Here is an 11,843-nt window from a genome sequence, read left to right on the forward strand (position 1 = left end):
GCCTGTTCTAAAACAGGTGAACTGTTTTAATTCACAGTATAAATGCTTCTTCACCTTTCCTGTGAAACCAGAGACTGTCTACCCAAAGCACAAACTAGTAGCAGTAACATTCTTAGTCCTCCATAATATGCATCTCATTTATAGCATTCTGTCACCTCCTTTTAGGAACACATTATATTGTTATTTCTTTATATTGTTATTTCTATACTATAAATAGAGCTAATATTGTAATGTTTTACACTGACAAAAACGGTCTCATAATTATATGTGAGTAACTGCTAACTCAATATGATTAGCCCCTAGGATAAAAATACTAGGCACTTTCTCCATTGTTTCCAAAGTCTTAAAAAACTACTCAAAGGAAAATAAACATGACCTCTAAAAAACCCCAATCCTATTTCCTCCTATGCTACCAAAATGTTCTACTTTTCAAAATGCTTTCAGGCCTTAAACTCTCAAACCTCCCCTTGGTGTGCATTGTAACATTATGTGAAGTCAAATATCATGTGACTTTACATTACAATGTATTGTTCAATCTTTTAAAAGCAATTGATTTGTACGTTGATGACATACAAAAGCCACATTGACAGCCTAAGAGCCCCAAATCTAGAACACACAAAGCCAGCACAGGCAGGCAATATTGTTCCTTTCCCTTTTCCTGAAACTGGAGGGGTCACTTTTTGCTTGGGAGGATAAAACCTATATTACCCATATGATGAATGTTTTGGGCCAGATGCCTGAAAATTGTAAACTCACATAACTCTATGGAATTCACTAGAGCTATGCCAGCTCTCTTCACTTCATGGTCTGGCCCTTTATTGACAGCCAGTTTAAATGTATTTATTTACTAATTTGTTCAGTGCTTATTTACACCAGATACAAAAATCCATAGCACAAATTAAAATTAAAAACACAAACTAAGCAACTCTTATCTAGAGGAGGAACTACTTAATTATTGCTTACAATATTGCTTCAGGGGCAAACATACAAATACAGCATTTTCAGTTTATTTTTCTAGTAAGTATGACCCAAAACCAAAATTGAATGATCAGATGCTTATAAAGGCTGGCAGCATACAGTAGCAGCCATTTTAAGTTAACTACAGCTCCCTTTATACATTCTTCTGTATCTACTCCCAAGCCCTTTGCCTCAATCCTCCTTTCCTCTGCATACACAGGTATCAGTATTTGTTGAATATTGGACAAATCAATGGTTACGGCAAGAGCCATTCCCTATCACTTACTGACTGACTGAATTTTCTGGAATGCAATAGATTCATCAGACTCCTCATACTACCTGTTTGACAGTTAATAATAGCTTGTTTCACATTTGAATTGTTTATATTTTATTTGAATAGTCTCTTCCACATCAAGAATTGTTCCTTCATTACAGAAATAAATCGGGCATTGTCTTGCATGGAAAATTATGCTTTACTTTGTATAAACGAGTTGTTCATTTGCATATTCACACAATTGGCTCCAAGGATGGTAACACTCTTTGGTAACACATCAGGAAGGTAATTGAAGAATATGCATAAAATTGTATTTGTCCCAAATGAACAGCAAAAGAGCTCATTTGAAGCAGAAATAGGTGACAAAATTAGATGGTAAATTATTACAACCACCCTGACCTTTTTGGGGAAGGTACATATATACATCGAAGAAATGCAGCAAGTGTAAAAATAATGCAAAGTATGGCTGATGCTAGACAAAGGACATTGTATTTTATTTTTTATATTACTAATTACAAATGGAAGGATGGTTTAGAAATGAATATTCAATACTGATTCAATTTCAAGGAGTTCATGTTTTGCAGTTGCAGGGTTTTTTTTAATCAAAAGTTGGGAGTAGAACTGGAATAGATTATATCAGGATTGACATTTCTAGTTATTTTCTTTCTATAACTGTAGCCAGATAGCTAGAACAGACTGATAGACAATACTTAAATATAAAACATACTAATAACTTCAGAGACTAAAAGGTGACAAATTACTTATTTCTCTTTCCTATGTAAAAGAATTCTATAAATGGTTCATTTTCTCTGAATTGGCTTTTGACTGTAAAAGAAGCAAATGACTAGCAAATCGATGTTTGTATAGAAGAGAGATACTGTAATATCTACATATACGTATGTCCGAAGATAGTTGTGAATGTACAGCGGAGACAGAAATTGGGTAAAGTAGAGCTGTCCAAGTGAGGAGTTAAGTTGAAGCCTCAGGGCTCCTGCCTGGTCACAACTCCCTCCATTGCTCTGGCTGCTGGTGCAGCTGGAGTCCCCAGCCTCCCCATCCCTCCTCTGACTTCTATTTTCTTCACCTTTCCCAGGAGGCAGAACAGTGAAGTATGGCACAGGGAGTTGAGGGTGAGGCTGGGGCTTCATAGGCCCATGGTGCAGTGGTGGAAGGGCAGAGCACCCATGTAGCATGTGGCCTGGAGGCCCATTGCTTGCCCTATCATAGCCCACAGGACTGTGTGGCCACAGGTGGCTTAGAATTTGGACAGCCCTAGGGTAAAGGCTCCTGGAAATGTTAGGCACTATTAATCCTGGGACACTGATGCATGCAAAGCTATGCAAATTGGCAGTCTTGTACAGGGTGCAGAGGTGGATCCAGAAGGAGTATGGTGGCATGGCGACACACACACTTTGGACCATGCTGTGAGAACAACAGATGGAGCCTTTTAGTCCCTGAAAATCAGAAAAGAATCTCCGCCACTTAGCTCCACCTCCCTTCCCCTCTGTGCTCAGCACCATCTCCTCTTCCACTCCCCCTGTCCCCATCCACTGCTACTGCTGTCTGTGGCAGGAGGCTTGGTGCTCCTACCACTTTAAGAGCTGGCAGGCAAGGACTGAAGCAGCTTGCAAGTGGGGCCAGGGATGATTACTGGAGTCATCTGACCCTGAAGGAAGGTTGGGCTTAAGCAGGATATAAGCCCAGGCCCTGATAGGAACCAGCAGTAACACCTGGGAAGCTGCTATGGCAGGGATGGGCAAAATGGCAGATACACTAGCACCTGGATTCTATTTCCCAGAAGCACATGCCTGCATGGCCAGGGCCAGTCTCCCCAGAGACCCCTGCCACAGCTGCACTGTGATAGAGCAAGACTGGGGTTGCCCTGGAGATTTGCCCCAGGTCTGCTGGCGGGGCATGTGTTAATGCAGGGGGCTGCTCCAAAGCCACTGGGATCTTGCAGCGGGGGCAGCTTGGTCAGGGCTAGGGCTGCATTCAGGCCCAGGAATGGAGCCCTAGCCCAGGCCCAGGAATGGAGATTTTCCAGAGTGCAAAGAAGCCTAGAGCTTCCAACAACACACTTACTTGCCTGTACACAAATGCCAGGTGTTTGGGAAATAAACAGGAGGAACTGGTCCTTCTGCTAAGCAGAAGTGACTACAATGTTATAGGGATAATAGAGACCTGGTGGGACTCCTCCTATGACTGTGCCATAGGTATAGAAGGCTATACCCTGTACAAGAGAAATTCATGCTGAAAAAAGAGAGCTATATCCCCACCTCTATGTGAAGGAGCAGTACACTTCCCTACAAGCAGAGATTGGTACCACGGATGACTGGAAACCCTCTGAGTTAGTATACAAGGGGAACATGGTGAAGGGGATACAATGGTAGGCCTCTACTACAGACCTCCAAATCAGGGACAAGAACTTGACCATGAATTCTCTAGGGAACTGGCTGAGGCTGCACATTCTCAGTAAATGGTTGTCGTGGGAGACTTCAACAACCTGGACATTGTTAGGGTGACAGTATTTGGATCATGGGGAACATTGAATTTGTGGCTGAATAGAAGGCTATAACCTGTGGCCTAGCAAAGCTGCTAACCACAAGACAGAATAGTATGTTAAAAGTTACCTTGCAAGATACTTAGGCAAGCATTTTCCTAAAAATGTAGTAGTGTTGTAAGATATATAGCTCACTGTGTAAGAAGAACAGGATGCAGAGCACCAGCTATTGTTAGGAGATAAAGCAGAAGCAAGACCTTGGAGATGGTGAAGAAATTGGCAAGAAGCCGCAAGTGACTGAAAGAAGCCGGGGTCAGGGTCTTAAGCATGCACTCATAGCAAAAAGATGTGCAAATAAGTGAAATGCATAGGCAATTCCATGCTAATGAAGTAAACAGTAAACAAAGGCGGAGCTTAAGATTGGAGAGAATATAGGTGGAACAAAGGAGGGACCAAGATGGAGTATATGTTAATGAGCATAAACCAAGGTGTATATATATGGGAAGAACTAATGTTCGTGGCAGATCCCTGGTTTGTTGGAGCTAGTTCAAAGCTGTCTCCATTTTAAATAAAATTGTTGACGAGCTATGTGTACAGGTGATGCATGATGGCATTGATCCGTTGTCTCCCTAGTCATTGGGCATCACATGGTGTTGGGGTCTAACAGACATCTCATGGGAAGAGCACTCAGCCAAATCCAATTGGTCACAAAGCTTCCTCACCTGCATGGATGAGCTCTACCTATCCCAAGTTTTTGAGCCAACAAGAGCTAAGGCACTGCTGGACCTGATATTAGTTAAACGGAATGACTTAGTCAGCAACCTAAGAATTGAAGGGAAACTAGGTGACAGTGCCCATGAGTTGATTACTTTCACTATCCATTGCAAAGCCGGCAAGTCAGTCAGCAATGCAAAAGTCCTTGACTTCAGGAAAGCTGAGTTTCATAAGCTCAGGAAGCTTGTTGTCGAGGCCCTGAGAAGCCATGATTTGACAGGTAGGGGAGTTCAGGATGAGTGGTCACTCCTTAAGGAAGCAATCATAAAAGCACAAGGGAAGTCCATTACAACCCATAGGAAAGGTAGCAAAAGGGCTCAGCAACCCCCCTTGGATCAACAAGGAATTCATGGACCTCCTATGTCTAAGAAGAAAAGCTTATAAAGGATGGAAGACAGAAAACACCACTAAGGAGGAGTATTCTGCACTGGCCCACACCTGTAGGGAGTGAATTAGGAAACCCAAGGCTGTAACTGAACTTCAGCTGGCTACACAAATCAAAGACAATGAAAAGTCCTTCTTCAGATATGTGGGGAGTCAGAAAAAAAACCAGGGCAACATTGGACCCCTGCTAAACCAAATAGGGCAGCTGACAACCAACACCCAGGAAAAAGCCAATCTGCTTAATGATTACTTTGTGTCAGTGTTTCACCAGCCCAAAGGGATCACCCTGCCTGAGAAGATGTGGGATGACCAGGGTGAGAATGAATATACACCCACTGTTGGCATTGACCTTGTGAGGGAACACCTTGAGAGGCTGGACACCCACAAAACAGCTGGTCCAGATAGATTGCACCCAAGTGTGCTAAAGTGGGCAGATATCATAGTGAGGACACTGGCAAGGATATTCAAGAACTTGTGGCACTCAGGTGAAGTACCTGAAGATTGGAAGAGGGCCAATGTGGTGGCGCCCTCTTCAAGAAAGGGAGGAAGGAAGATCTGGGAAACTACAGGCCAATCAGTTTGACCTCAATCTCTGGAAAGATCTTGGAAAAAGTTATCAAAGGAACCATTATCAACAGGCTAACAGAAGGCAACATTCTAAGGGACAGCCAGCATGGGTTTGCTGTGGGCAGATGTTGCCTGACCAATCTCATTTCCTTTAGTGACCAGGTGACACATCACCTGGACAAAGGGGAAGAGGTTGATATAATATATTTGGACTTAAAAAAAGCTTTTGACCTTGTGTCCCATGAGGTCTTCACAAAGAATTTGGGAAACTGTGGCCTTGACTACCCTACAGTCTGATGTCTGGGGAACTGGCTCCGAGATTGGGCCCAGAGAGTGGTACAATCGAATCATCATTGTGCACAGTGACCAGTGGTGTCCCCCAAGACTCTGTTCTTGGGCCTGTGCTCTTTAATGTCTTTGTAAATGATGTGGACTCTGGTGTCAGAAGCAGACTGGCTAAGTTTGCTGATGACACCAAACTATGGGGAAGAGTGCCCACACTTGAGGATAGGCTGGTGATCCAGGCCAACCTCGATAGCCTCTCAAGGTGGGCAGATGAAAACCTGATGGCATTCAATACGGAGAAATGCAAGGTGCTCCACCTTGGGGGAAAAAAAACCTGCATCACACTTAAGGCTTGGCAGTGCTACTCTTGCTAGTACCATGACTGAAAGATACTTGGAGGTCATGACTGACCACAAGATGAACATGAGCCACCAACGCAATACCGCAGCCAACAAAGTGAACAAAACTCTGGCTTGCATCTACCGATGTGTCTCAAGCAAAACCCAGGAAGTCATCCTCCCGCTGTACTCAGCCTTGGTGCGGCTACAGCTGGAGTACTGCATCCAGTTCTGGGCTCCAGAATTCAGAAAGGATGTGGAGAATCTTGAAAGAGTCCAGAGGAGAGCCACACGCATGATCAGAGGGCAAGAGAACAGGCCTTATGAAGACAGGCTGAGAGCCATGAGACTCTTCCACCTGGAAAAGGATAGGCTCAAGGGTGCCTCGGTGGCAGCCTGTAAGAACATGAGGGGTGTGCATCAGGATCTGGGGTAACAGCTGCTCACCAGAGCACCCCAAGGGAAGACAAGGTCTAATGGTCACAAACTCCTGGAAGATCATTTCAGGTGGGACATAAGGAAAAACTTCTTTACTGTCTGAGCCCCCAAGGCCTGAAATAGACTCTATCCCAGAAATGGTGCAAGCACCTACTCTAGATACTTTCAGGAAACATTTTGTTGCCTATCTTGCTGGGATCCCGTCCCCCGATCCCCATCCCTGGAAAAGGTGTAACAATTTTAAGTTCATGATTTTAAGTTGCTATTACAAATTAAGTTTGTTATTGTGTCTTTATATATATTTGGATGTATGGATGAATGAATAAAGAGTGAGTAGTAAAAGCAGAGTAAACTTTTTTTTTGTGTTAACAAACAAGTTACCAAATGGTAGATCATGCTGTAAAAGGCTGAAGCCAATCTGTATCAGACGATGAATAAAGATTAACAGAAAAGACAAGATTGAAGAAAAGGCCTGGAACATCTCAAAACTAAGGATTTCCCTTTGTGGCAGACACATCCTACACCAGCGATAATGAAGAATGTTGTAAACAGAGTAACTGAAGAGCAACACCTAAGGACAATGCTACATGAGCCTAACTACTTGTCAGAATGGAAAAGTACTGAGATTTTAGACAAAGAAGCTACAGAGTCAGGAAAGGCAGACCAGTCACCCAACACCAACTTGATAACCCCTATAAAGGAGAGAGACTTAGCAGCAAGAGATGGGGTACTCTGCGAACTTCACTGGAACACAGACTCATCTGTATCCCCAGTTCCTGATCTCATACTAACTGGGCTGGCCACCTAGTATATAGCATTTGAGCAACAAACTTTAGTAACCATAACATCTGCACAGTTATTGGGAATGAATGTGTGTATGTATGAGCGCTCTTTTGAATATTTTAATCAATAAACATGACATCTTGCCTTATCCACACCATAAGGTCTTGCTCATCATTTGAGCTAATTAGAGGGGTGTGGGAGACAATACTGCAAGCCTGGCTGCTAAGCTACTGTGTTACCAGTTGCCAATCAATCATGATTCACTCAGGGACCAGCTCAATACACAGGACCTAGCTAATGTAGCCAGTTAATTGCCATCAATTAGCACCTACAAAACCAGACTAAGGAAAGGAAAGAATCAATACAATCAGCTGCCCCAAGACAGACACAATCAGTCCCACGGGCACCAATGTAGCAAGTTTTGTCTGTCAGCAGCTAGGGGTGCTGTTCCCCCCAAACCCCTGCACTGATCTTCTTGAAATGTGGCAGGCTTTGTGGCCTCAGTAAGAGCTACCAGCCCTGCATTTTTAACCTGCCTGTGGTGTAACACACAGTCGTGACATGAGTCTGGCTTTCAAAATTTGAAGGTATAGTTCCCCCCAAACCCCTGCACTGATCTTCCTAAAACTTGACAGGTTTCAGGCTCTCAGCAGAGGCTACCATCCCTCCAAGTTCATCCAAATCAGACAAAAAACAACAGTTATAGATATTTCATCGATTCCCCATTATACCCTATGGCCGGATCTCCAAGGCAGCTCCGAAGGTTCAGAGCCACTTTGGCCGGATCAAAGTGGAAACCCAATCCAGAGCTCCAGATCAGATCGTTGCCATCCGAAGTGGGTGGATCTGAAGCTGGATTGGATTGCTGCTGACTCACACAGGCCTACTATATTCATCAATACTCTGAGGCAGCAACATAATCTGTTTTGGAAGTTAGTTTGCATGGACTGGGAGGAAGTAGACAATGCATGCTTCACAGCAGTGTTCCAAGGTATGTCACAGAGGTGGGATAGACAGGCCCCCCACTTACAAGGCAGCTATCCACCTATTTTCTCTTGCATAAGAAAGGAATAAGGCACTAAAGGCAATTGGCCTTCAAATTTACTCTCTATTTAAAAAGTAATGTAGTGTTGCTTTTCTTTAGAAAGTAAATACTAGCATCAATAACATGGCTTTGAGATTTCTTCAGAGTATTATTCTTACTGCTCCACTCCGAAAATCTGTAATGCTAACTGCTTGTCCTTAGAAGTCAAATTGAACCATTGTTTTTTTTCACTCCTAATCCTCAGCTGTTAATGCAAGGAGTACATCCATATCTCTTCACCTATTTGCCCAGTAAATTCTGCTTTGGGTTCAGTACAAAATATACATCAATAAAGAGAGACTGTGAGCAGATGGCATTTGCTCTGAGTAAAGTCTACACACTCTGCATGAGGTTAAACCTCTCTCTTTCTGGTTAATTTGGTTTAATGATTATATAATATTTATGAAAAAATACAAACTGCAGCCTAAAATTTCTGTTATATGCTTAAGTAAGAATCTCTTTCATTATTAAAATAATTATATAGCCCTTGTGCTTGCAGAGAAAAAACACTAAAACTGTGACACCTTATGGGTTCATGCACCAAAAAATAAATCAAAAGAACCTAATATTTATATATTTTAAAATGCCTTGAATTTTAAAGTAGTCTCTTTGTAGGAGATGTGAATAGATCTTGGGAATAGATGGAAGTAAACAGTACACTCAATGCAATTTCATGGAACTTACTCTACCTCTCCCTTGTGTAATGATGCATTTAATAGCAGGTGTTCTCTTTTATGCAGACCTCTGTGAAAAATATGCTATGTGGTACCATGACAGAGAAAGCAACAACCTTGCTAAATGCCATTTCATTACTTGAAGAGCTCATATCTCAAAGTCACAGAACTGAGTAATCAATAATTACAGTCTGTAAAACAGAAAAAAAAAATCTCTTATGATGTTTTCCTGCAGATTATGATTCATTTTTCAGTGTTCCAGTATTATGTCTCTTCCCTAAAGGCTGCAAAGACTTACAGTGTTATCCAACGTAACTATATCTGGCACTTGACCTGAATATGTTTTTCCTGATTAGGCAGTGACATTCTCATCTGAAAACTCAGTTTGTACATTGCAAACTGTTAACTCAGCAAGGAGTATGTACTCCTGTTCTAAAATATTGCCTGAACATCTTCTAGAGTTTTGTAGCAGGGCATGGGGGTGTGCCTGCTCCTTAAAAGGAGTTAGCAGCCTGCAAAACTCTTTGTAAGTGGTGCAGAGCTAATGAGAGATTCACTTAACCGGAGGAAGGCTCAGGTTGGAGCTATATAAGCCCAGAGCCTGAGCAGGTCAGGTAGTCTCTCCCTGGCAGCCATAGGATGAGATGCTCTGGATAGCAGCACTTCTGAAAGGACTGGACCTTCTATAACCAACTCTGAAGGCCTGGGAACAAAGGCAAGGCTCTTGGGCAGAGAAGGACTGAGTTTTACAGGCAAGTAGCCTTTGTTTTATTTTGAGCCCAGAGAGGGTCCTTGTGCCCAGGGAAGGGTTAAGCCAGACCAGAGGGTCTTTGAGCCTGGAGAAGGGCTGTGAGTCAAATCAGGGGCTCAGGAGCCTGGAGAAAGGGTGGTGTGCAGAACCAGAGGTCTAGGAGCCCAGAGAGGGGGCTGTGTGTGGGACCAGAGGGCCAAGAGTTCAGGAGGAGACTATGTAAGGGACCAGGGGAGTCATAAGGCCCAAGAGGGCTGAGTTTGTGAATAGGGAACATCATAGAGAGAGAACACCCATGAGGCTTGGCATGAATTTCAGAGTCATCAACCAAGCCCCAAGTTTGGGCCCACTCACAAAAGTTAACATACAGAATACTAATGCTAACTGCATAATGCAAGAGGATGCGAGTTCATGGCTAGGCCATCTGAGAAGGAATAATGATGCATCTCTTTCAGCTTATCTTGCTACATTCGGGATGACTTCAGGCAGGCTCCTAGTTGTCTGTGTAACCATGTAAAATGTCTATCCTTGATTAATTAATATGGTAAAGATTTTCTTCTGCAATTAACTTGTGTTTATGTGTAGAAAGAAACATTCTCCACATGTGATAAGTGTCTCCTCCTGATTTAGTTTTGTTTTTGTTCGCTCATGATTTACCTTGTTTTCCAATGACACGTTTTTCCTGGTTGTTAATCAGTTTCTTGATATGTTCCAAACTAGATACCTTCTTCAATGACAAGAAGTTAACGCCATTCAAATTAGAAATTTCTGATAACCAGTTATGAGCAGGTTGATTTAACAGAATTTTCCTGCCAATTACTGCTTGGGACTCTCTCTTGATTTTTACACAACTTTAAAAAAAAAAAAAAATGCTTTAAAGATGCTGAACTAAGGGTATAAAAAGGCAGTAAAACAGCACACACTTGCTTCAAGAGTGAGACATCTCTCTGATACCAGCTGCGATGCACCCAACTTTCTCAAAGTTGAAGAGAAACAGACCGCCTCTTCATTGCCTGTTTGGTGAGAAAAATCACCTTGTAGCCAATTATTGGACTCTGATTTGGTTTGGACTTACTTAACTCAACTTTTGAATACTTGTAGTAAATGAAGCCTTTCTGTCACTCATCAAATGAGGTGTCATGTCAATCCCTGGGCTAGTCTGGAATCCTAGCTTTTTATTTACTAAAAACTGGAAGCACCTCTGGGAATCGATGGCTAGTGTGGATTAACAACAGAAACACTTGGGGGAAAAGTTGTTGCTTTGTTGTTTTGAGCCAGTATCAGGGTGTAGACTCGTGACCCACATCCAGATATCATAGTCCAAGTATTAGTTTGCTACCCTCTTCAGTCAGGACTATCTTCAGGGGTGATTTCTGATTCCCTTGGTGGGAGGAGGAAGAGAGGTTGACAAAACCTGCTTGTTTAACCATGGTAGCACTGATTGATTCATTCATGGGGGCTGTGATTTGAAACAATTTATACAGGAACAGAAATTGGACAATGGTCCTTGGGAGACTGACAAATTCACTGGCCCCGTGTCATGGAAAAATCTGTGCTTGCAATGGGAGGTCCTTGCCACAACAATTTAAAACCTAAAGTTGGCAAAAAAGCCAAAAAGAAGGCATTGTTGCAGGGTATGTTTCAAGTCTGTCAGGCTCTGCATAAGGAAGTTGTTCAGTTACAGACAGATATTAAAAACTGGTAGCTAGAGGTTGTGGTTGCAGCAAAGGATACTGAAAATCAGAAAACTAATGCCCAATCACTTACTACCCGAAATGTTAGCCTCATGGATTCTATTAAGAGAGAGGGGGACAAACAGAAGGAGGCAGAGAAATAGGCTGACAGTTGGAAAACGAATACTTACTGCCTAGAATCTTGGCTTTATTAACACCATTAAGGAAGAGAGGGAAAGAAGGAAGGACTTTGACTTTTTAAATACTTTATTCAGGGGTTCAGGGGTACAACAATGGTGGCCGCTTGCAAGCGAAAGCACCAACAACTTACTACCAACCCAAAACCGAGATCGGACAAGTC

At 42.7% G+C, this 11,843-nt stretch overlaps 1 protein-coding gene and 1 long non-coding RNA gene across 4 annotated transcripts in view; one reads left to right on the forward strand and one right to left on the reverse strand.

Annotated features, from left to right (window-relative positions):
* Positions 1-11,843, reverse strand: part of LOC109309889 (protocadherin alpha-C2-like) — a 199,010-nt gene that overhangs the window by 43,156 nt on the left and 144,011 nt on the right. The gene's annotated exons all lie outside the window — the stretch shown is intronic.
* The window catches only part of LOC109309890, a 14,338-nt gene continuing 5,138 nt past the window's right edge, over positions 2,644-11,843 (forward strand). The window contains exon 1 of the long non-coding RNA XR_002101073.1: positions 2,644-2,655. This is a non-coding gene — a long non-coding RNA (uncharacterized LOC109309890). The remainder of the gene's footprint in view (positions 2,656-11,843) is intronic.

Source organism: Crocodylus porosus, unplaced genomic scaffold, assembly GCF_001723895.1.
Source record: "Crocodylus porosus isolate Cpor-Errol unplaced genomic scaffold, CroPor_comp1, whole genome shotgun sequence".
In the NCBI taxonomy this organism is placed as follows: domain Eukaryota; kingdom Metazoa; phylum Chordata; order Crocodylia; family Crocodylidae; genus Crocodylus; species Crocodylus porosus.